A 25,795-nucleotide genomic window follows, 5' to 3' on the forward strand; every position below is an offset into this window, starting at 1 on the left:
AACTTTTGCAAAAAAATAAAGTCTGTGAGCTGGGTAAATGAAGAACAAAAATAAACAAAATAAAGCAGCTAACCAGGGGGGGGGGATTAGCTATTAACTAGGGATAACCAAAAGCTGCACACTGCTCACCATGATAAGAAAATGGGGCTTTTGTGTTTACTCAAACTTATATACATATTGCCCATTTCTGTTTCATTCCACTTCCCTGGTGGGCTTTCTGATAGCACAGTAACCTGTTTACTTCAGTGAATCCAGTTTGCATACACAACTAATAGTAATCAAGTTTCATTTTGCAGGAATGCATCTGGTGAGGGACGATATTCATGAGGGTAGGCACAGACACACAATTTCTGATTTTCCACTTGTAGCGATCTCTCCTCACAGCTATTTATCCTCCCAGAGCTCATAGCAAGTGCTTTCTGTTACTAGTTAACCACAATAGTTACCAGGTGTGGCACTACAGTAGTCCAGGTCAGGGGGAGGTACAAGCTAACAGGCTATTGGGAATGTGGCTGTGGCTCATTACCATAACATTGTGTAGCAATTACTGTGGGGTTCTTTTAAAAGGCTATTATAATTAAATTGCATGGAAAGTGTACTTTAAATGATGGCTTGCATTCATATTGGTTTTCAAGTCATATGCTAGTTCCTAAAGGGTTCAGAAAATAATTTGAATGTGGGCTTACAGGGATCAGTGAGATGAAGTGATCCTCTTTGCAATTCTTGTTGATTTATAGCTCTACTTTAGTGTTACATAATAACTGGGTCAGAACGTATAATCGCAATGACAAATGGCTACCATATGGGAGGTAAATATTACCTAAGCAGTCAGATGTTTTTTTTTTTTTTTTTTTTTTTTTTTTTTAAATAATGCTGTCTAATATTCACATACTCAAGGCTGATTTTTCTAGCTTTTTAGTCAGTGACGGGAATCAAATTGCAAGCAAGCAAACTAAAAACAGTTTAGTGTGGCATATGACCGTAAAAGCATCGAAACAGTGTTGGAATGGCAAGGACTATGCAGGAAACAAAGATACAGAAAGTCAAGATGTTACAATGTAAGATAAATAAATACAAAATGGTCACTTCATGCTATAGTTTAAACTGCATTAGCATTGAGAATCATGTGAGAAGTGAACTCACGAGCTGAACAACAGAATGCTTTTTGGAGTCCCAAGTGCTAGACAACTCATTCAGCAACATGTACGGTAATAGCATTGGTTTCTTGGAAAGCAGGATGGCACATTTCATAGTAGTGTGAAAAATATTTTGCTTTGTCCCATATAACTGATAACAAAGTAGAAAGTCGGAGCTTTGAGAAAACATGTGTTTTGAACTCTGCATTACCAGTATCTGGACCTCTCTCCACTAAATGTATTAACATTAGTGTTTAAAACAAACCACGACTGAATCCTGATCCACCATATCAGTACCTTCGACTCAGGCAAGTAGCAACCAGAACCAAGATCTGCCAGCCTACAGTGCATACCAGCCCACAGCTACCCAGGTCTTTCAATACTGAAATGTTAAGAGGTACAATTACAATATGAAGGGTTAGGGGATTTTATTCTATACAATATATCAACGGCTTTCCATGATTTTTAATGCCAATTTAGAACTAAGGCTATAGTAATATATATATATATATATATGTGTAGCATTTGGCGACTACGACCACTATTTTGCAAAAGGTGCACTGGGAAGGCTGCTGTACTTGAACTCTGGGCGCCACTTCTAGGAAGCAGATGAGGGAACGGAAAGCTTGCCTGACCTGACACTTCAAAGTTGTCCCAGGTTATTAACTGGTTGAGAGTAGTCACAAACATAGTGAACGCATTACCCTTCAATCCCATTAAAAGGGTGGGTTCAGCCAGTGGCACAGCACTCAAACCATCTTTATCATCACAGCTGACCTGTGAAAGAGCACATCTTATAACACTACCAGTCATTTCTACCAATTTTTTTTTTTATTTTTTTATTATAGAAGAACTGCAGGTGTACCTAAGAGACTAAAGCATTTAATGAACTATGCCCACAATCTGAGCACTCGATGCTGTGTAATTATAGAATTATACTTCAAACAGAGAAATTGAGTAAACAATATTTACTCCATTACTATTGGTTGCTTTTGCCCAATTAGTATATTTACAACTCAATTTTTTTTTTTTTTTTTTTTTTTAAACTTATTGGTACTTATCATATATTTAATGTTGTCTAGGCAGATGCATGGGAGGTGTGACAATCTCCAATTGCAGTACCCCCCCCCCCCCCCCCCCCCCCCCCCCCATTAATATGGCTGAAGAATACCCATGCCAAATAAACATGCCACACCATGTGACATTTTAAAACTGAATTTTAAAGCACCTTGGAGCCTTTATAGAGCTCCTAGGATCATATCTAACCTCTAAGATCATATGGTACACCAGGCTGTCTTACTGCAACAATATGCCCCAGTAGATTTAAGAAATTCACAATGTGACATTTCTTACATCCACAAGAGGAAGAATTTTTCAGGGGGCAGGTTAATGGTTACACTCTCACTCTCACTTGGATGTTAGACACGATCATGCGAGCTCCAATATACTTCAAAGTTAGGCATGATTCTGAGAGCTCTATTAAGGCCAAATGGGTTCCTCAAACGTTTAAATTTTTAAAGCAATGTCATGACTGAAAGAGAAAAATTAATGAATCTAAACAATATGAAAAATATATTAGTATTGCCCCACAAGTTGCTCTTTAACTTCCTTCACACATAGGCGTGGAAGTAAACCTCTATATTCTGTTTGGGGATTCTCTATAAAGACATCAGATTTACCCCTGTAGCTCTACACTGAATATATAAAGAGCTAGCACAAAGAGTTTGATATTGATGTGTTGGAATTGTCTTCTAAGCTTCCTGAGATGTTCTTAGTCCTTGTTGTTGTTTCTCTCTCAGCTGTTGTTTATTTATATATATATATATATATATATATATATATATATATATATATATATATATATATATATATACACTTTTTTTTTTCTTTGACATTGTTCTGCACTTTCTTTTCAGGTTATGTCCGTAAGTGTATATGGAATGAGGAAGTGACTCGCTAGATACAGAAGACTGCGAGCTCCTCTCTCAGCCAAGTGACAAGCAAACAGGCAGGCAGAATGAGGAGACAATATCCCATCTCCGAGTCCCTTCATCCTTCTACAAAGAAGACAACACACTGCAAGGAGGAGGCATGAAGCGAAAGAAGAGGAAAACCCAACTGCTACAATTACTCAGAATACCTTACAAAAACAAAAAGAAGTTGCCAAGGTTATCCTCTTGTATGGACGCGGGAGAGTAAATATTGTAAACTTAACAGTTATTATCCTTTAGGATAGAATTTTACCTTTAGATGTTCACCGTTAGTAACACAAATCCTGTTCTTTAAGTGTAATAGCAACTGTTAAGTTTTGACCCTTTGACTGCAACTTCTCCCTCGGCAGAATTAACTCCAGGAAGCTGATCTATGGCTCTGAACTCGCGAGTTCTACAGTTCTCTGCAGCACGGTTGGGTCTGTTTTGACATCCGTGGTGAAAATGAGCAGAAAATCTAACTGTTCCATATCAAGGAGTATTTTTACTATGCTAATGTGACTTAAATACCTTGTTCCACAGATGAGTAGCCTGGCACCTGCTACATGAGAAGTAGCCAATTACAACTCAGTGTCTCTCATTTTCTGATTCAATTAGCATGCTTCAGAGCTTTCCAGTTTAATTGCAAACTACTTCACAGTTAGCTCTCTGATTAATCACTGCCCATCTGCAAGCCATCGGAAAACTTGGTGGAACAAATTTGTGTATTTTAGAATGCTGGGAGCTTAGCAAATCAAACCTGTTTTGCTATATAAAACCCTAATTCTGTTTGCCCTTTTCAGCTGCACTTGTAAGGAGCCCAGTGTTGATTAAAAAGGAAGTCTTAAAATAATATGCTACATTATGCATATAATCACTGCAAACACTGCAGAGAAAAGGGGGAGGGGGGCAGGTGGAGACAGAACGGGACACTTATTGTTTCAGTTAATGTAGTAATTTGTATTTTTTTTTTTTTTTAATATTTATTTATTTATTTTTTGGAACGTTGTGTCCAAAGTAATGCCTTTGGAATCATTTTATCTCCATTATAATATCATATTAAGTAGTGTGGAAACAATCATGTCATAATGACAGCATAACAGCTGTTGTGTTGTCTGTAGCCTTTATTTTAAAGATGGAGTTTGAGGGGATATAAAAGTTAATGTACCGATTACAGGATTAATATGAACAGATCATTGGAATAGCCTCTGATAGTTCATATTTTAATGTAAGCAGAGGCCGGTAGGCAGCAGACTCTAGGATAGGAATGGCATGATCTGGACAAACTGCTGTTCACTGCAGTGTAACCCGTGTGCCACATGCACTCATTTCTTACCTGGCTCCAAAAATGTATTTGTTTTTTGTTTAGAATAGTTATGGAAACCTTGTTTCATTTTTTAGTTTTAAATCTACCATTTTAATTGACTACTTTGCGAAAGACATTCTTGACTATTTATCAAGAGAAAAACAGTTTTAACTCACAAATCACGTTTGAGACATCAAACAATCAAAATTCCAATACTTATCCTGCGTACAGATGCTACCCAGAGCATAGAACAAATACAATTCTAAAGTTAAAAAAAGAACATCAGTTTTTCGTGTTTAATAGTAGTTCCTTATTACAAGCTTACTCTTGTAATTTACAATAAGATAACCCACTTAAGATAATAGGTTTGGATATCTGTAGCTATGTTTATAAATTTTCAAAACCTCCTGTTCTTATAAACTAAATAAAAATCATTGTATTCTAGTCACTTGGGACCTTCTGATTAACGCTGTCGAAAAGCTGCTTCTTTTATAATCAGTGGTGTGCAGGGTGTCTTATTGTGCTATATGTACAAAACGACGTCTCTCATAAGAACCCCCCTACACACAATGTATTCTACAACACCCAAGTTCACCCAAGTCAATCTGAAAGCTGGCATCTCTGTGGTTATGAGTGCATGGAATCCTTATATAACCAGCCTACCTTAAGGAGGCTGTGTGGTCCTGTGGTTAAATAAACAGGCTTATAACCAAGAGGTCCCCGGTTCAGATCCCAGCTCAGCCACTGACTCACTGAGTGACCCCGAGCAAGTCACTTACCCTCCTTGTGCTCCGTCTTTCAGGTGAGACGTTGTTATAAGTGACTCTGCAGCTGATGCAGTTCACACACCCTTGTCTCGTATCTTGTAAAGCGCTTTGTAATAGTGGTCCACTACGAAAGGTGCTATATAACAATGATTATTATTATTATTATTATTATTATTATTAACTTCATCAAACCCAAAAGCTCTTGAGAAAACCCAACCAAGACATAGGATTAAAATACACATTCCGCTTCTCAAAGGTTAATTTCCTCCATCCTAGTTAAGAGAATGAGGCCTCGTTGGAAGTGAGCGAGCATGCTTAATGATCCAGGAAGAAGTGAACTAACACTAGAACCTATTAAAAACACAACTGCGGGGTTGCAAGTAAAAGCTGCAGCTGTACTTCAAGCTCTGAACTACTGTGTTGAGTATTGTTTGGAAATAGTACAGGAGCTATGGGGCACACCGCACCTGGTTACAATTTTAATTATTTATCTTTCGGTTACTAGCGTTATTAAGAGTATTCATTTACGTTTAATGTTTTGCACATGAAAGCAAAACAAATATCAAGCCATGTTACCTCAAATGATGGTATAGAAAACTTTGTATAAACAGGAACACATAAGGAAATCATCCGTAAACACACTTCAATCACTGTTGCATGATCTAATAAGAAGCTCTGTGGGATGAATACAATACTAAACACACTATAAAGCTGGTTGATGACTTTAGCCATGAGACACAGATAAGCGGTCCTTCACAGCACTGTGGAGTTTAGTTTATTTATTGGCTCAGGTTCTGTAAATTACAGAGTACATGGTGTACTCAGGAAAACAAGAACACTACTCTAACTGGATTACATTTCTGTTTTAAAACTTTTTTTTTTTTTTTTTAATATATATATATATATATATATATATATATATATATATATATATATATATATATATATATATACAGATTTTTTTTTTTACAATTAAAATCTCTTAATTGCTGTTTTCAACATATTACGCTGTTTTTAGTTTAATGGTTACTGGTAGTTTTGTGCATGGGATCCTTATACAAATGCATTTTATTGTGGTTATCTTTGCTGTATTGTGCAGTGCTGCAAGATTTTGTATGAAAGGCGCTATACAAATACAATTTGATTTTATTTGAACTACATTGCTCTGTCTACAGGACGTTCAACTCCTGGGCTAGAAGCTGAAAAGCGCATGGAAGGGTAGCATGCTGACAGGCAGGCAGGTTGTGGAGTGAACATGCTCCTTCTCTTCTCCCCGGTCCCTGCTCTGCTTGCAGAAGCCGCTGTGGAGTGCAGAGAGTAACTCAGGAGAGAGTGTGAATAAAAAGAAGCAAGCTTGAAGTCAAGACTTTCTGGTTATAGAATCCAGGGAATCCATGAAGAGCAGGCACTGGCTGGAGACAGCTTAATATGAAAATCACACAGCCTTTACTGAGCTGATCAAAGGAGCGCTCGAGTAATGACATCATCACCGCGTGGCCCGGGCAACAAGGAAGGAGGACAGCTCCAGTTTGAACATATAGAAACATAGTGTGTATTTAATACAAAAAACATAAAGGCATACATTGAATATGGATAGTTAAGACAACACAAACTCACACACACACACGTAGGTAAGTACATACATACAGTACAGACACAAATTATGTAAAAGACAAATGATTTACGGAACGACTATGGCTGGCAATTTTATTTCCCATTTTTCCCTCACTCACACCCCTTACTTACTAAATATCTTGGTATACCTGAATAGATGTCGGTACTGTACCTAGTTATACTGATTAAATGAGATGCTAAGCTTCTGCAGATGTACTCATACTGTGTATTTCCTCCATAAAATGCCTATCGAGATATTAACAAAAACACCATCAAACAAAATACACATCTTCAGACAATAACCCAGTTTAATTATAGCAAGAAACTGAACTTAGGGAAGCTTGCTGCCCTTGTACAGAAACTTGGTGTGGGTATGAATACGTTACTTAGCAGTCAGGTACCATATTGTTCTAGCTCAAATCCACTTACAGCAGCAGCACAAATAACTGCTATAACAGCTACTCTTTAATGCTTTCACCACACCTAGCTTTAAATAGAAGTCAAATCAGCATATAGTATATTTAAAAAAAAAAAAAAAAAAAAAAAAAAAAAGGTTTTAAAACTTTTTTTAAATTATTAATATAGACATGAAACAATGGGTGAAAAAAATGTATACTGTGTTCAAAACCAATAATGATGTATAAGCTAGTGGTTGTAAAATAATGCAATTCCAATATGTCAAATCTCTGATCTGGCCACAATTTGCATTGTTATAATAGGTTATTGACTGACTCGAGGTTGAGGGAGGCCAAGGTAGCAGCCTGTAATGACTGCTTGGTGCAAGTTTATTTCAAATACCCAAGGTTCACTCACCCCCAGCAATTTCATCAATAACCAATCTGTATACCTTCTATCTCCTTTGAAACTCCAAACCAATAATGCCCGACTTTTTAAAAATTATTTCAGTATCATACATTTCCCATGGAAATCAATATAGGTGCGATCCATTAGCCAAAAAATCTGCAGCACAAACATATTAAAAATATTGATTCACTAAGCTACTGGAATTCTGATTGACTTTAATGTTTGTAAGCAGCAATAGTGGCATTATAATGACTGAAACAAACTTTTTAATTAAAATTATGGATTTGAAGCAAAAACACTCCTATTTTCTAATTTTAAAGTAGCCTAACGTTGTTTAGGTTTATTATACAATAACCTTACAAAAGGAGACACATATAACTCAGTTCTCCTCACTGATGAAATCCTAGCAGATACCAGAGTATTGTTTAATAATTTTCTGAACAGATATATTACAACCCTTCCCCAAAGTCTGACGCAAATAAGATCTTTACCTAGGGGAACGCTGGGACTATTCCATGCTGAATCTATGTGTTCATGATCAATCCTGGGTTATGATTTTATAATTCTTTTCTGGTAGTTATTAATTTCTTTTTCCAGTAGTTGAAGCTGGGTGACACGACTGTCAGATGTCCCTTTAACAAGACTGTCCCAAAGAACTACACGGATTAAATGCAACTTTAGGTCTACATTGTTTGTTTTTTTTATATTATATATATATATATAGATATTATATATATATATAATATATATATATATTATATATATATTATAGAAATATTCAATAAATAAATATTACTTTAAAAGTAAATAAATAATTGAATCTGAAAATGTATTTGTAAAGATCCAGAAGTTTTTATCCTACCAAAGGTCTCCACCTGATTAGGTTTCCTAACAAGACAAGACTTTGGGCAATTCGATTATGGTACATTAAATATTGCACTCTTCAACTGATGTGTAGTGCGTTTATGACAATATCAGTCATTAAAGAATTTCTTCAGTCATGATAACATGATTAAAATTCAGATTCAGTGTAATTTCAGCTGAAACAATATGCAGCAAAACAGCTTCAGGACTGTGTGCCAATCAGGTTTAGTATTAGTTTATAACAACATGCTTAAGGCAAGTACATTGTGTTCCAGTGTGGCACAAATCCACAAAACAAAACCTTTAATTTTAGGATTTTCATAAAATCCCCTCTTTTGTCTTCTGTGTGTATTTGTACACGATCTGCTGTACCAATATTTTACTGGTGCTTTGCATTCAATAAAAATGTTTAAAACACTGTGGAAATACACTTTGTTTTCTGAACCGCTTTTTTTTGTTTGCAGTATGCCAATTATTAAAATGTGCCCACGCACACTACCTGAAAGACAATGAAGAGCGCTGTGCTTATTTACAGAAAACCTTAAGAGAATGCTTGTAGGTTTGAATGTCTGTTTGTGCCCTGATCAGTCAAAGGCTCAGAAAGCATATGCAATGCTGGAGTCAGCCGGGATCATTTGAAAAGGATTTGCAGAAAAGTGTGAATCGAGTATTAGAAGATGGCAATATTCCACACTTTCACCCTGAGGTTTGTGCAGTTTTACATTCCCAGTCCCAGAGAATACTGCATGCACAGCGTTCCATACGATACAAGCTAATATGAACCACATGAGAGGTTAATCATTCATGTTAAACTATATATTCTAACAAGGCCAGAGCTGCTGCCCATAAGTAGGTATAAGCTTGTACCTTTCAGCAACCTATACAGTATTCTAGAACATTCTGTGAAGTGAGAACAATTAAACTGTATCTTTTTACAATTATACTGTAAATTTACAGTATAACCGTAAATCTCGAAAAACTACTCACTTCTAAATCTTTTGTAGTCATTTTTGTATTACTTTAGTATAAATACATGTTAATTTGGATTCATATGTTGTTTTTTTCTGACTTTATGTGAACGAAAAGACACAAAATCTCCCGTTTTCTCATTGGAAAGTGATATTTCAAAATATCACTGTCCTGGTCACAAAAGCAAAGTTTGTGTGGAATTATAGCCATTTTCTATACTTTTGAGGCATAAGCAATTAGGAAATAACACTTACTACCCAAGAAGAAGAAGGTGTTACATAGTGTTATGGCTAAAATTAGCTTTGCTCAGGGCTTTGGCAACTCTGCATAATCATATTAGACAAGCAGGCCATTATTTCACTTACCACAAATCAGAATCCTCTTCCTCTGGCTACCTGTTTTCTGAGCAATTAACATCTACCACAGCATGCTGACATCATTATGTATACGGCTATCCTGCAAGGAGCACTGACACTGTGTAAGGGCTCAGCATTGCTTTTAGGTTTGACGAAACAATACCATTGTTTTTCCACCATGTTTTTTGAAAGCAATGTGCATTTTACACACACTATTAAATGAATGAGACCTAGAACACAGGTGCGCATCAAACTCCCTAGCAGTCTATTTTGCAGAAGCAGTGTGTCCAGATAGCTGAAAAATAGAAAATGTATCATAGATAAATTATATTTTAGTGTAAAACTGATTGTAGGACACTGAAGTGATAAACAAGGCCAATTTGGAAACATACATTCATACATACTGTACAGACACATAGAGAACATGTGTGTTCCCTTACGGCCACTAAAACGGCAAGTGCAGGTATGGCTCCAGCCTACAACTAAACTATAGTGTAATCAAGGAAACTGCTACATAAATGAATGTACAACAGGTACTTAAACAATCAAGTCAATCACTGCTGTCTTTTGTTCGCCAACGGCTTCGCTCATGTTATTTTTTTCCTAAACCATTTTCAGAAACTACAAGTGGATAATGTAACGGTACGTCATTATCAAGAGATTAGCTTCCAGCGCTTTCAGGCCCTGCTTGTTTTCTGTTTTATTGGCAACATTTCAGCAAAAGGACAAAATCATGTTTCGATTTGTGTCATTAAAGATACCAGCATGCACTGCAAACTCTGTGTTATCAGTGTTCTCCAAAAGCAGCCAGGGCAGGAGGTCTTTTATGATAGCTCTGGGAAAATGAAAAGTGTTTTTTTGAAGCAAACAACATGCCCACATCAATCAAGCGTGAAGAGTATTCCTGCTGTTATTCTAATCATTACATGACAAATTTCATCAAAGAACACACTAATAGCATTAATAGGGGCACAGCAATTTAGGCATTTATGTGCCACGCTGATTACTGATCTGCTGTTTATGAGCTCATTGAACCAATTACTGTACATATGAACTTTGATTCAAATGCAAGGAAAATGCCTTCACATGTGGAAGCAGGCAAGAGTTACCCCCAGACTTAAAAAAAACACAATCAGCAGGTCATCAACAATTACCGACCCATGGAAACACCTGTTCGTGGACAACTGACAAGCTTATATTTGACATTATAATTCAATTTCAAAGATTTAGATCAAAACAAGTGTTCACGTATTACAGAACTTTTCAAATCGAGTTGCAGTATCCTTGGACAAAAGCTATACAGGCAGCACTCTGATTTAAGAATCTGGTTTGATCTTGTTACCAAAAGACAACTTACACCGGAACGCCTGTACGGCAAGGACACGCAGAGACCAGAAACGCTACAGTTAATTGCTCATGTGCATTTACTTACACAAGGCTCAAAAACAACAAACACACAAAAACCATCGCACCATTCCTTCACCATTAAAATCCTCTAAACGAACACCCATGATCACCCTATTTATAAACCTGTAGCCAGAACCTTAATTAATCATTTAATTACTTATTTAATTTACAGCTCCAGCCACATCCTCATGCGTTTTTGCAGGGAGGAATTTAACCCCTCCCTGCAAGCGGTTATCCTGCTGACTCATCTGATTTCTTATCATAGTTTACTATTAAAAAATCACTAAGATTGGGATCTGTTAAGGAACACTGGCTTATGCAGCAGACTACAGGTGAATGATTAACGTTTACCGTTTGTTTACTGATTTGAATGTGCATGTTTGCTCTGTTATCAATAACAATACGCGTCTTGAAGAGAACTTATTGTTTTTCATTTCTTATTTGGTCAGACAGCACATGTTTCACATTTCTTCCTGACACGGACTCTGGCTGATTGTGACTGGATGACTGAGTGGGTGACGTCACAGACCAGGAAGCTGACACACACAAGTACTGCGGGTGAGTCGCCAATACACTCTTACTATTATTATAAATAAGAAGATGGCACAAAACAAAACACTTTACCAAAGAAAACGACACACTGGTTCAAACAAAAAACAAGAACCGTGCTGGTTGAACTCAAGCACGAGCAGCAATGGTACTTTTTGTATATCTTACTTTTTACGTTCCTCCTGTTTGAATAACCCAACCTGATGAGCAGCTGGTCCACTCTTTATATATACGTGGCCATCTCCAAATTGGTAATCACTTCATTCATTTGGAGATGGTCACATGTTTAGCTGGATGGAGAATTTTAACCTCATCCATGCTGTAAAACAATAATAACAACCACTAATTTCAAATGAACACAAAACAATACAACACAATCATAATAGTACATTGCCCACATATGTACATGCAGGGCTCTGCCCTGCCACACTGATATATGTCAACATGTACTTTCTTCAGAGCACAAGCACCACAAAATGCTCAACTTAAATGTTCTTAAACTGAACTTCTTTGGAAATGATGCAGAATTGTGTATTTGTATATGAAAATAAGTAATTTAGAATGGATTCTATCAATGAAGATGGATTTCTGGCTATGAACGTATACAGCAAATCTGAGAAAAATAGACTGGAACATAGAGGCTAGAAATTCCGATCCCTATTACTCGAGGAAATAACTCTTCTCTTAGTATTCTGTTTAATGACAGATTAACCTGGTTTAGCTTCATCTATTTTCTGAAAGTTCAAGCAAGTGCATACAACAACTTATAAATCTGAAGCATGCAGTACCGCCCAAAACATAAAACATAAACATAGTTTACACAATTTATCACTTGAGCTCGTAAAATCCAGACTCTACTAAGAGTAACACCTGACTGTAAAGTTACAGTTCATACAATTCATGCCAGGTGCTGGGTCCTTTCAAAGCACGTCTTTAGTTTTTAAGCACCATCAAAACCAATTATGTAAATGCATTACTTTATTATTTATTGATGGGTAACAATCAAAGAAGAAAAAACTGATTTGAAAAGCAGGTTTTAAAAGATGAACTCTGTGCTTTCTTGTTCTGTATATCAAATGCTTATGTTTTAAAAACATTTCAGTTTATATACTTTATACCAAAATGTTTATTTTGATATCCATCTTAATTATTTAAACAAAACATCAAGATATGTTTAAAGGATTCATGAAAATGTCTTGGGTGGTTTCATTATGTACGTTAAAAAAAAAAGACTTTAAATTGTTTTGATTTTTTAAGGACACTATCACAGGGTTACAGATATATTGAGACATTTGTGGTAGCACTAGTGGTACTGACTTTTTAGACTTTTCCCTAAAGATATCCATGATTTTGGCCCACATATTAACATGAGGAATTGTGTTACTCCACGGGGGGATGCTTAATTAATTGTTTGTGTGGCGTAACCATTCTTCTGAAGCAGGAAGAGAATCAAGAGACAGAACCAAAGAATCGATTGAGTTTATTTATTTAACCCTATTGTACAATACATAGGAGCCCAGCTCCAGTTAATATAAACTTGTGAATGACTCACACAATTCACACTGACCTTCCAACAAGCACTTGTTTCTTTCATTCTGTCTCTTTAGTTATTTTTTATTATTATTTATTGATGTTGCTTGTTTTAATCAATCAAGTGACAGATAAAGAGTTAGGAGATAAGTCAAGTCGCTGTGTTTGAACCAACAGTACTGAACAAATAAACCAACAGTACTGAACACATTCACAAGTGGTTAGGTCACCTAGAGCTGTATATCAAAAAGTATGAGGAAAAAAAAAATCAATCAATGTTCCAAGTTTAACAAAAGGACAAGAAACACAATGTTCTCCTTTACTTTTCAAAGGACTTGAAATGACTGTTGACAAACCACTAGACTGTATAATAAAGCCAACAGTGCCAATGTTATTGATATGCTGTATTTGAAAGTATGTAGGGCAAAAAATATTGAACTGAAAAGTGCAAGTTGTTTTTTCAATGTGTAAATTCACCCCCTCCACCCCCAACATTTTGTGTGTATTTATGCAAGACTGATGTTACACAGACATTGTTTTTTAATGTTTATTCATATAAAGTTGATTTAATAACTTTTAGAAATGAAGGATGTACTTTAATTCAGAATGAGTGCAAGAACAAACAATGGGAGCCCAAGCTTTCTGTAGTGCCGCCCCGCGACTATGAAACATGCTGCCCAGATCTGTTCCAGATTCGGAGTCTGTGGATACTTTTAAATCTCACTTAAAGACACACCTTTTTAAGACAGCTTTTGTTGATTTATTTTAATGAACTGATATTTTATCTGTACCTTTGTATATTGTATATTTGTATTGTTGTTCTTGTACAGTGCTTTGGGTATGAACAAAGCGCTCTATATAAAAAAAGTATTATTATTATTATTATTATTATTATTATTATTATTATATTATTATTATTATTTATTATTATTATTTTAGCAATATTCATTACCAAAACTTATCTTGACCTCACACTAAAAACACTTGCAGGGCAGTCACAATGACTTTATTTACCCCACTTGTAGCAAGAACTACATTACACAAACTGCAACAAGTCTTAAGCATTATCTTATGCAAATCAAAAGAAGTAATCTTCACCGGCTCTATCACAGCCAGCAGAAGTGGCTACTGCTGGCTGGTCCAATACTTGCTAGATGTCGCAATGAAGTGTTGCTGCATGGACGAGTGAGGGAAGGTTCATGTTCACAATGCTCCCCCTACACCTACTCCCCAAATACAAAGCTTTTTTTTTTTTTTTTTTCTTTGTTCCAGTTTATTCATTTGAAAATACATTTACATATATTAAATGCCAAATACAAATACTGTTTTTAAATTGGATCTCGGAAGTAAAACCATTGCAGTAATGTGAAAGAACATAAAAGAGTTATTTTTTGTTTGTAATACATCTTCCACTGAACAAGAATTAATGGCACAATTGTGGCTCTGACTTATATTAAAAGAAGAAATCTGAAAGAAGTCATTGGAATGAGGTAGGAGTGGTCATGACCAATAGGTCAATGCAAAGCTGTGCCATTGCTGCCTTCCATGAACAGTGATGTGGAACTAAGTGAGGCAGAACGGCCAGAAGCCTGGACTGAGGCCAAGTGCTCAATGCTGCTGGGAGTGGCCAAACCCCCTTTTATTTGTACATTTTCATTAGGCAACGCGAATAAGTAACAGAGCAGCAAACCTTGGCTGCAAATGTTGTACTTGTAACCCATAATACACATTATTAACTTTCCAAGCAGTGATTAATCGATGGAAATAGGGGTGAGCATCCCTTTTGAACGAACTATGAAAAGACCAAATACATTATTCTTGTGCAGATATGGCAGAGCTGTCAGACGCTAGAGTTGCCATTGTGGTTGCCGTCTACATATAGAAGAATACAAAACAGCTTTAATACTGCTGTCTTTTCTACAGTTTTGCATTTTGTTATTTTATTATTTCAACTATTTAAGTAAAATTGCTAAACCTTGTGACAGTCAGGGACACAGACAGATTAGACAGACAACATAGATAAAAGAAAATTTATTTTGTTCAGGTATTAAAAATTAATCAGTTTAGGAGAAACTTAACAGTTAATAGACTATTGATTCCTGTCAATAGCAATGTAAACCAATCCATATTTCATTATAGTGTATAAACTTATAAATGGCATGTAAATAAAATCTGCAGTTCATCTATTTCCAATAATTTCAATACATGATTGTCACAAAGAAGGCTGCAGTGGGTGACGTCAGACCAGAAACAGGAAATAAACGACAGAGAGAGGTGGAGTTTGGTGGAGCTGAGCGAATGGTTTCGCTCAGCATTTAATAAATGAACAGACAGCCAGAAAATAAACGGTTGTAACAAACACAAAAACACAGGACACGGAACATTTGCCAAAACAAAAAAAAGAGACAAACAAAATGGACTAACACTACACAGAACATGGTGAGCAGATATTTTAACTTTACGTTATTATTTTATTATTTATTACCTCCGTCTCCAATCCCGTTCTCCACTCACTAAACACCCAACACCGAGTGGGTGAAAACATGCAGCTTTTATGCAGCTGTACCGTGACTCGATTGCTAATTAATCATTCAATTGGAGTCACGATACAACTGCACGTGAATTAATAAAGTGCAATTCCCCGTGCTCACATATTACATTTTACTTGCACGTGAAGTGCTGTGCAATCCTTGTGCCTAAATACAAATATACATTTTAAACACTCGTGTTACACAGACCCGTTTATATCCCGTGTACCAATGACTATACACCAACATTAACACACAACACACAACACAAAATACACAAGAGGCCGGGCACTTTGCCACATATACCCCCCTTGTGCAAAGCACACATGGCCTCAATGGCCACCTCCCCACTTAAAATCCCAAAAGTCTCACTCAAAGTCCCGGCCCAAGAACAGGGACTTTAAGGGGTTCATGGGTGACAAATTTGCCAGTAGCTAGGCTGCTACTGGCCATGCTGTCAGCAGACGTGCTGACAGTGGGTCAAATCTCTCCTCCCGCTATACCACTGGCAGCGGAAATGCTGCCAACGGTGCGGCTGTCAGCAGATGTGCTGACAGCTCCCAGACTGACTCCTTCAGCCGGGGGAAGTCCAGCAGCAGAAAAACTGCTGGGGTTGGTGGTCTCCAGACCTCCCCCAAGACCTCCAGCAGCGAAATTGCTGCGGTGGAAGGTGGTCTCCTGACCTCTCCCTCCTTTATAGCCGGCAGCTCCCTCTTGTGGGGCACACTGGCGAAGCAGCCAGCGACCCCAGTTGATGTAGCGCGGCTGGCAACCCCAGGTGATGCGGAGCAACAGGCAACCCCAGGCGATGCAGAGCAACGGGCAACCCCAGGCGATGCGGAGCAACGGGCAACCCCAGGCGATGCCAGGCAGGCATTCTTGGGCGAAGCGAGGCTGGCATCCTCGAGCGAAGCGAGGCAGACATCCTTGGGCAAAGCGAGGCAGGCATCCTTGGGCGAAGCGAGGCAGGCATCCTTGGGAGAGGCGAGGCAGGCATCCTTGGGAGAGGCGAGGCAGGCATCCTTGGGAGAGGCGAGGCAGGCATCCTTGGGCGAAGTGAGGCAGGCATCCTTGGGCAAAGCGAGGCAGGCATCCTTGGGCGAAGCGAGGCAGGGAGTCAGGACAAGCTGGAGTGCAGGCGTTGGCCCTCTTCTCGGCCACTGCGACCGGACGGTTCTTCCCCGTGCTTCCCTCAGCAGCCTATGCAAGGGCTGCTGAGGACCGCCAGCATCTAGTCCTGGTCCTTCTGGTGAAGGGAGAGGCAGCTCCAGCGGGGGAAGTGATACCAGCAGGCATTCATCCTCTGCTGGTGGGGGAAGTGATACCAGCAGGCATTCAGGCATTCATCCTCTGCTGGTGGAAAGGGATGCCAGCAGGCATTCACCCTCTGCTGCTGGGGGAAGTGAGGCAGCAGGCATTCATCCTCTGCTGGTGGGGGAAGCGATACCAGCAGGCATTCATCCTCTGCTGGTGGGGGAAGCGATACCAGCAGGCATTCATCCTCTGCTGGATGGGACAGGGACCCAGCAGGCATTCACCCTCTGCTGGTGGACAGGGACCCAGCAGGCATTCACCCTCTGCTGGTGGACAGGGACCCAGCAGGCATTCACCCTCTGCTGGTGGCCCAGCAGGCACTCACCTGCTGCTCTGGCCAGAGGCAGCTCCTGCTGCTCTGCTCCTGCCGGTGGAGGTGGCGGAGGGCAGCTCCTGCTGCTCTGCTCCTGCTGATGGAGGTGGCGGAGGCGTGTAGTCTCCTGGTGGCGGAGGTGGGAGCGGCGTGTAGTCTCCTGATGGTGGGGGTGGGAGCGGCGTGTAGTCTCCTGGTGGTGGAGGTGGGAGCAGCGTGTAGTCTCCTGGCGACGGAGGTGGGCGCATGCGGTATCTCCTGGTGGCGGAGGTGGAGCGGCATGTAGTCTCCTGGCGGTGGAGGTGGGAGCGGCGTGTAGTCTCCTGGCGGTGGAGGTGGGAGCGGCGTGTAGTCTCCTGGCGGGGAGGTGGGAGCAGCGTGTAGTCTCCTGGCGGTGGAGGTGGGAGCGGCGTGTAGTCTCCTGGTGGTGGAGGTGGGAGCGGCGTGTAGTCTCCTGGCGGTGGAGGTGGGAGCGGCGTGTAGTCTCCTGGCGGTGGAGGTGGGAGCGGCGTGTAGTCTCCTGGCGGTGGAGGTGGGAGCGGCGTGTAGTCTCCTGGCGGTGGAGGTGGGAGAGGTGTGTAGTCTCCTGGTGACGGAGGCGCCGCGCTCCAGTCTCCTGGTGTACCACCTCACCTCGCCGCGTGTCGAGGACCACGACCTCGCGAGTGTGGCTTGGCTGCCCACACCCCCTCCGCACATCATATGGACCGCACCACCTGTCCCTCCCTGATGGAGGTGGAGCGGCTTTGTAGTTCCTGCCTGGTCCTGGCGCGTGTAGTCCTCCCTCCTGGTGGTGGAGGTGGGAGCGGCGTGAGGTCTCCTGGTGGTGGAGGTGGGAGCGGCGTGTAGTCTCCTGGCGGCGGAGGTGGGAGCGGTGTGTAGTCTCCTGGTGGTGGAGGTGGGAGCGGCGTGTAGTCTCCTGGCGGCGGAGGTGGGAGCAGCGTGTAGTCTCCTGGTGGTGGAGGTGGGAGCGGCGTGAGTCTCCTGGTGATGGAGGTGGGAGCGGCGTGTAGTCTCCTGGTGGCGGAGGTGGGAGCGGCGTGTAGTCTCCTGGCGGCGGAGGTGGGAGCGGCGTGTAGTCTCCTGGCGGCGGAGGTGGGAGCGGTGTGTAGTCTCCTGGCGGCGGAGGTGGGAGCGGCGTGTAGTCTCACCAGAGACCACCACCTCTACCCTCGCCGCAACAGGAGGACAGTGTCGCCCTCCACCCTCGCCTCAACATCAGAGATGGAGGCGGTGTGTGGTCTCCTGCCATCAGAGGTGGGACGCCGTGGTAGTCTCCCTCACCACCACCTAGGGGGAGCCGCCTGTAGTCTCCTCCCCGCTACACATCAGATGGGAGACTGTCTTTTACCCTGACCACCCTAGTCCCTGGCGGTGGAGGTGGGAGCGGCGTGTAGTCTCCTGGCGGTGGAGGTGGGAGCGGCGTGTAGTCTCCTGGCTGGAGGTGGGAGCGGCGTGTAGTCTCCTGGCGGCGGAGGTGGGAGCGGCGTGTAGTCTCCTGGTGGTGGAGGTGGGAGCGGCGTGTAGTCTCCTGGTGGTGGAGGTGGGAGCGGCGTGTAGTCTCCTGGTGGTGGAGGTGGGAGCGGCGTGTAGTCTCCTGGTGATGGAGGTGGGAGCAGTCTCCGGTGGTGGAGATGGGAGCGGCGTGTAGTCTCCTGGTGGCGGAGGTGGGAGCGGCGTGAAGTCTCCTGGTGGTGGAGGTGGGAGCGGCGTGTAGTCTCCTGGTGATGGAGGTGGGAGCGGCGTGTAGTCTCCTGGTGGTGGAGGTGGGAGCGGCACGTAGTCTCATCCTCTGCCAGTGGAGATGGGAACAGCTCCCTCTCTGGCTTTGGATCCCCGCGGTCCCCCCGTCTGGGTGCTGGACTCTCCTGGTACCCCCATCTGATTCAGATTTTTTTTTTTTTTGTCGTTTTTTTTTTTAACAAGAAATTGCGGTTCCTGCTTTGATCTGCGTCTAGGAGACACTGCGTCTAAGACGGCTGCAGTGGGTGACGTCAGACCAGAAACAGGAAATAAACGACAGAGAGAGGTGGAGTTTGGTGGAGCTGTGTGAATGGTTTCGCTCAGCATTTTTAATAAATTCTTCTTCTCCAAATATTATATCTCTATCAACAACAGCTCCTATTTTTTTTTTTTATCTTTGCGTTTAAATAATACATTTTTGTTTAATACACACACAAAACCTGAGAACGATAAAAAAAAAAGGATGAGATTAAAAAGGCTAAAGAGATAACAGCTCTTCTACTACCAGATTATTTCCATAGGGGAAGCTCTGCAGTGGGCCCAGGTTAACCAGATCTGTACCAACTTAATAGAATGTTGCGATGGGTCTAATTGCAAAATAGATGAAAAACCTCAGAGTATTACGATTTACTGTAATTGGGACGCAGAACACCACTCCCCCTCCAAATCCTCATCCCGATAAAGCCATCACGCAAAGGTTGTACATTTCATTTGAAAGAGCTCACTCCTAGAGGGAAATTGCATTGAAATGCCCAGGGTGACTGCATGCCAAACTATACTCACAGTATCAACATACCCAGGATTTTCCTTTTTGAATTTTTTTTTCTTCTTTTTGGCATCGTCAACTGCCAAAGCCATGTTCTTCAAGAGCAAACATTCAGCTTTATACAAAAATAGAAGCTTGACATAATTTTAATGAAGTCCACGCTGGCAAGGCTGGAATGTCAAAGGGGTTTAAGCTATAAGCTTTCATCTGTACCACACAGCTGATCATCTGTGCACATTTGTACATTAACTCCACGGCAAGGCTGCCACTCACAATGCCCAACGCACATCTAAAACAGACAGTAATAATGAAGCTGGCATGTGACCAGGAGCAACACCTCCAGGCCAAAGGTCGCTGAAGATTTCAGCAAATCTCCCCAGACATGGCATCAGATTAAGCTAGAAGAGAGCTTGCCCTCCAACCCTAACCCGATAAGACCCTTGAAGTCTTTTGCTGACCTAGACTTGACTCTTTCATCTGAGATGTTAGCTATACCAATTACTGCTTGGTAGTAGTCTGGTGCCAGACAGTACTCATCTAGATGTTTCATAAATGGAGTGCAACAGCTGGTGCCAACCTCATTTAGTGAGCAATGTATCAAACTATTAAATCTTTCATTAACTTTTTTTTTTTTTAAGGCTTCTATCAGAAATTAATGGTAATGCACAGCAATTGGCAGCTGACTTGTGTAAAGTGAAAACTACTGTTTCAGCCAAATAAAAGATCATGTTTAACAATAGGGGGGGTTGCAAGGATTAATATGGCGCCAAGGGTTTGGGATTTAGTAATTTAGTTATTATTTCCCCCAGTATAGCCCAAATGAGACGCTACATGCAGTGGGGGTCTGGTTTCTACCCAATTCTAGTCGTGTGGGACTGAGGCACAGCAGGTGACTTCATCCAGGGTTACAACCGAGTCAGTGGGCACATTAAGTAACTGAGTGTCTCAGGGCGAGAATGTTTCTGTTCACTCAGTTCACTGATGAAATCTGCTCAAGAGGAGTGGAACAGAGCAAAGCCGTTAAGTGGGTTTTTTCACTGAGCTGCTCCGAGCGGCTCACTTAATTAATGTGCCCAAAGCTTCAGCTTGGATTAAACCCACTTATCTTGTTTTTCAATAGATAAAGTGATAACAGCATTATTATTATTATTATTATAACCAGTAGTAGCCATTTACAGCTATAGATTCTATTGGAATTCACAGAGTTTACAGTCTTATTTTTAGTACAGCTTTAAGGTATGTACAGGTCATCTTCACTGACTTCACCACAGAGCACACAAACTGGCAGTTAAATACAAATGAAGACCAGATTTCCAAATATTATTGATGAAGACAGAGAGGTGTTCGCTGAAAATCAGAAAAATGCTTCCACAAGAATAAAGATGTTGCGTAATATAAATGTACCAAAAGTGTACCTGGACGAAAATTGTGAAAACACGAATATTAATCAACTACCAGCACAGCAGCTCGACAACCTACTAGCAAAATGCATCCTGTCAGTGAGGCGTCAAAACAGAGAAAAATTTGATCTGCACACCCTCCTGGTATACTGGGAAACACAGGTATTTAAACAGACACAAATACGAAAAATCATTTTACTACACTAACCAAACGGACTTCACAAAACAAAAGAGAAAGAAAGTTTAGTGGCAAAACAAAAGCATAAAAAAACAAGGGAAGGGAAATGGTCATATTTGCTACCTTTTCAAGCTATTGTAAACAACTACAACTAATTATAACAAATACACGATACCACTGTTCAATAGAAATCCTGTTAATCGTATTTCGGGCTAAGGGTGACATGGATACTCAACCTTTGGTCTCGTCATTTACCTTGCCACCAGAAGCCCTGAGTACTGTGTGGTCCAGTGGTTAAAGAAAAGGGCTTATAATCAGGAGGTCCCTGGTTGAAAACCCGGCTCAGCCACTGACTCATTGTGTGACCCTGAGCAAGTCAATGTCTTTCAGGTCAGATGATGCATTGTTCACACAAAGTCGCCTTGGATAAACAAATAATAACAATAATAATGCACACTTTGGTGCAACGTATTCCTCATATTATTATGTAAACTTTAAAGATCAATTTGTAAACCCCCCGAATCACATTTAGGTTCATTTAAAAGAGGATGACATTTGAATGAACGCAGAGATGGCACCACCAGCTTAAAAAAAGTGCCAGCAAATGAACTTGGAATCCCATCTGTTGGGTATGTTCAGCATTACTGCTGGCAAGGAAAATATTATGCTTCATATTAAATAGGGGCAACATTTGTTGGCAATATTTAACAGTTTTTTACAGTATGATTTGAAGGAGTTATATTGTAATGAAATGACTATAAACTGCATTGCTCAAGCATTAATATATTATGACTTATTTATCAATTATCTGCAGTGGCCCAGTCTGACCCACGACCTAAATCCAATGGAAATGTGTGGCATGACTTGAAGATTGCTGTCCATCAATGATCCCCAAGGAACTTGACAGAGCTTGAACAGTTTTGTAAAGAAGAATGATCAAATATTGTCAAATATAGGTGTGCAAAGTTGGTAGAGACCTATCCCAACAGACTCAGCTGTAATTGCTGCCAAAGGTGCTTCCACCAAGTATTAACTCGGGGGGGGGGGGGGGGGGGGATACTTATCCAATTATGATCTTTCAGTTTTGTATTTTTAATATATACTTTTTTTCCCTTAACAGTGTAGAGTATGGTGTGTAAATAAGTGGATAAAATCCTCATTTAAAATGTATAAATCTCTGAAGCACTGACACAACAACATGTGAAAAAAGCTCAAGGGGGTGTAGACTTTCTATAGGCACTGTATATACATACATTCACACACACACACACGCCATAACAAATTGCATTAAACTATAGCAGGACTGGGAAGAAATAAGCCTATTATATGCAGCTCCAGTATTAAATACTTAAGGGCAGAAGGTTACCTGTCACTGCAGTATGGTCCGACTTCATAGATAAAGCTGTCTAAAAAGGACACACTCAACACTACAATCTTTACTCTTACTGCCATTAATGATCAATTTACAAAGTAGAAATCAAGCACGATAGGCCAGTACAATCAGCAGCCCCATTTTAAGAGCATCTTGATCTGCTTGGTTTTATTTTAAATGCATCAAACCATTCTGTATTCATATATTCAACTTGGGTTATACTACAGTAATGAAGAAGCTAACAAAAAGATCCACATATTTATAACTTTTACAAATAACCACTCATTCCAATACGACGTAATGCCTTTGAAGTACTAAACATAAAGAGCTATATTTGCTAAATGTTTCTTAATAGTTTTGGTATTTTTGTTTTCTACTATACTTAGAGTGGAACAACCTTTAGATGGGGACAACATCTTACTAAATCTACTCCAAAGAGCACCAAACAGATAATCTTTTCAAAGGACAGCAAAATTGTATAAAAATGCACAAGTAATAAAAAAGTTGCCATCTTGCTTGGCTGCCCTCCAGCAGGTAAACTGAAATGTCTGAGCAGCTGTTGCAGCTCTGTAAGGCTCTTTACTGGTAATAATATCATCTACAGGTCTTTAGTTGATTATATGCTGAGCAGAAGACAATCTCTAACAGTTAAAAAGAACCATCTGGGAGACTGCTCTAAATCTGCTTGTACCATCACAATTTAAGCCATTCAGGATATCAGATTGGAACAAGATGACCTAGCTAGGATTTAGAATCATGGCAGGATCAACAAGCTCTATCTTATTATAATGTGCACAGCAGTTCCAAACGAGCTCATAATTACTGCTTTCAGCTCCACAACACAAACCCCACATATTACTGTTTTTACACTTTAGCTTAAGCAAATAAAACTTTAATTAGCATATTTGCTTAATGCTTAGAGCGCTGGTGTCGTAGAAAATTTCAGCTAAAATCCGAGCACATTTAATAAATACATTTTTATTCCTTGTCAGTGCGTGGAGGAGATGTGCTGGGGAGGGTTCATAATGAAACACTTGCATTTTCAGTTAACTTTGTTTACAATAATTACATAAATAACTTTCTGCTTTTCAGGCAACAGGAAACAAATACATATTTTAATTTGAAGCTGATTACAACCCCAGAACTTGCAAGGTTTTTTTTTTCTAATCATCTTTTATAATTTATGTACATTCCTAATATATTCTTTTTTTTTTACACAATCATATCAGAATGCTTGATATGAAGTACTTAATTGTATTGTAATCTAGTTGTAACTATGAATGCTTTGTTAGGCTTCACGTTTAGCAATGATTTATTTTAGATGAGGTGCTAACGGGCTTTGACTGTGGTTTGAGTATCTGCTCTTCAGTACTAGTTTCCTGTCACAAACATATGTGCCAAAGGCTGGATCACTTAAAGTTTCTTTTTAGGTTCCAGTAATATAAAAAGGAAGCACGAGCCAGTAACAGATCATTAGACAGTGCTAGGTCTTGCATCACAAAGCTACCTTGGTGGATCTAGCCTGTGTCACATTTATCTACAGCACTCAGCTACTGAAAGCCCATAAGCACCGACTTATCAAAAGAGTCAAGGAAGTGATGGTATGGGATAAGCATGTCAAATTTACTGTGCAAACAAATACCGTGGTCAACTCTGAAAGGGGTTGACCAATCAATTTGAAAGGTTAGCTGACCAGCAAGTAAAAAAAAAAAATATATATTTTTTTACTGTAAAATCACCCTCCTTTATAAATATCTTTGACCAAGGCCTGTGGTTTACATTCCTGGGCATGTATTTCACTCTGATAACAGTGCTATGAAGAATCCTTCCACATTTACTTACGTGGTAATAACTTTCCAAACATATAAAGATCACTTTATTTTGACAACTGTGTTTTTCTGCATCGTGGGGGGACTCTATGTGAAACACTTACTTGCTCTGATGGACTGATAAAACTATCAAGGACTGATAATGGACCATTCATTCAAACTACTAGCTTGCTCTGCTGGAAGACTACTCAATGCTGCCCTAATGTAGTCAAGACGGATATCCCGGTAATGCTCACTACAAGAGAGCCTTCCTCAAAGAGACTAACTCAAAGTATCATGCTTTCTGTGTGTGTGTGTGTGTGTGTGTGTGTGTGTGTGTGTGTGTGTGTGTGTGTGTGTGTGTGTGTGTGTGTGTGTGTGTGTGTGTGTGTGTGTGTGTGTGTGATTATTTATGAATGTATTTATTTTTTTTGACAAATAGGTTAGGTGAATGCAAATTACCAGCGCCAGCCAAAAAAAAGAAATCTCCTGCCAAATAGGGTCAGTATTGGCCTATTCAACTTTACAGTACTGACTCCTGCTAAATGGACTGCCCTTACAATTTAAAACAAGAAAACGCATATTTTGTATGGCTGTTTTGCATTCATTTATTTAAAAAGGAGCACATCATAAAGAAATTGAAACAACTGCACAGGGGACAGTTTTAAAAGCTTCCACCAATACACTGACTAGAACAACAGTCACCCAGAGACTTACCATTACACCACTCATGTTTTTTACTGACTCTCACTGTATTTGTCAGACCTAATAAAAATAGCTGAAGCAAAAATGCATTTTGTCTGACCTTTATGTCCTGCTAATTGAACAACAATTATGTTGTAACACAGTCAGACTGAAGTGATTTTTGTATCATTATTTATTAAAATGATATTGCCATATTGAGAGGGATATGCTTGCATATATAAAAAGAGAAATTACATATGCCTAAAGCACAGCTTAACCAAGCAGGATTTACATTCACACTATACACAGTTGTCAAGGAATTTGCTATAATGATGTTTGGCTTACAGCTAAGTTTGGGATGCTGGCTAAAGGCAATGAAAGAAAAGGCAAAAGCAGGTATAACACTGTCACAGAGAC

General features: G+C 40.1%; 1 protein-coding gene and 1 long non-coding RNA gene across 4 annotated transcripts in view; one reads left to right on the plus strand and one right to left on the minus strand.

Annotated features, from left to right (window-relative positions):
- The window catches only part of LOC121313116, a 41,955-nt gene extending 37,924 nt beyond the window's left edge, over positions 1–4,031 (plus strand). Inside the window, exon 3 of the long non-coding RNA XR_005949944.1 lies at positions 3,053–4,031. This is a non-coding gene — a long non-coding RNA (uncharacterized LOC121313116). The remainder of the gene's footprint in view (positions 1–3,052) is intronic.
- Positions 1–25,795, minus strand: part of LOC121313095 (cotranscriptional regulator FAM172A homolog) — a 177,985-nt gene that overhangs the window by 19,068 nt on the left and 133,122 nt on the right. The window lies entirely within an intron of this gene.

Source organism: Polyodon spathula, chromosome 1 (genome assembly GCF_017654505.1).
Source record: "Polyodon spathula isolate WHYD16114869_AA chromosome 1, ASM1765450v1, whole genome shotgun sequence".
In the NCBI taxonomy this organism is placed as follows: Eukaryota; Metazoa; Chordata; class Actinopteri; order Acipenseriformes; family Polyodontidae; genus Polyodon; species Polyodon spathula.